Source organism: Arachis ipaensis, chromosome B03 (assembly GCF_000816755.2).
Source record: "Arachis ipaensis cultivar K30076 chromosome B03, Araip1.1, whole genome shotgun sequence".
Taxonomy (NCBI): domain Eukaryota; kingdom Viridiplantae; phylum Streptophyta; class Magnoliopsida; order Fabales; family Fabaceae; genus Arachis; species Arachis ipaensis.
This window is the reverse complement of record NC_029787.2, coordinates 5,285,687-5,286,992: the sequence shown is the minus strand read 5'-3', so window position 1 is coordinate 5,286,992 and position 1,306 is coordinate 5,285,687.

Sequence of the window (1,306 nt, the reverse complement as noted above, 5' to 3'; positions counted from 1 at the left end):
ATTAATTACATAATAATTGACCAATGAATTTGGATTTAGCAATTTCTATAAATTGGGGTTGAGTCAGGAGATCACCAAAATTTGCTTTCAATTGTTCGTGCTCTCAATATCCAAAAAATAAATAAATTGTTTATGATCTTCACACCAACAAATAAAATAGTTCATGCTCTCAATTATTGCACCATTGCATACCAAGTATCAAAGTTGATCATTTAATTCCTTTAATCAAGCTTGATTTCATTGCTAATTTTATTGCCCTTTTTTAACCTTTAGAAATATCCCCTTCAAAAAAATAAAATAAGAAATTTCGAAATATAAATTTTAACAATAATTTTTCCTAACTTTCATATTTCTCATGTAAAGTCCAACTTTTTGTTTGAAACTTTATTATTTTAAAATATTTTGTTGAAATTTTGATATTTGAAAGGGTGAGAGAAATGATGCTGACTCTAAAACTCTACTATTTAACGAAAATCAAGAGCTTCACTTTTATAGAACTAAACCATTACTCTGATTCGTTTAGTAAAAGAAGCAAAACCTAAATTATTGACCCACCCAAAAAAAAAAAAGTAAAGTGATGTTTCTTTCATGAGAAATATCAAAACACTATTTGATAGATCCAAAACCAATAATTACATAAACATATATACATACATCATAAATTCTAGCACAATTATCTTACGATAATTATAAAAATTATATAAATGCTATTAAAGTTAAAATGATATTTTTTATATTTTAATAATATTTTTTAAAATATCATATCACCATAATTATTATAATATGGTCAAACTAAAATAACTCACATACATACATTATATATATAGCTAGTTTAAACACATTGACACATGTATAATTTATTTAACTCTTAAATCTTGAATAAGTCCGTTTCATATCTTAATATATAATGCAAACCTAGTAGCACAGGTTACATGTTAGTGTATAATTTTAATTTAAAAAAAAGAATAGGGGGCATAATAATAAAATATAATAATGTTACTTACAACTTAGGAGGCATAAACTCATTTGTGAATTGTGAAAGATAGGACAAACAATTCAATTACAGGACATCATCATTCATCAAACTTGTCGTTGCTTTTTAGGGTTTTCCCTTTTCAATTTCGGTACAAGTTGGCTTCATACCTCAATGTTCCACCCTCTATGTGGGGGTAGATTCATTCATACAATTTCTGATAAATTCATTAATTAAAAAGGATCACAATTTTTGTAAACTAAATAATTATTGTTAAATATTTCTTTTTAGTTCAATGTGAGTTTTTTTTTTAAATTAACTAATTATTGTTAA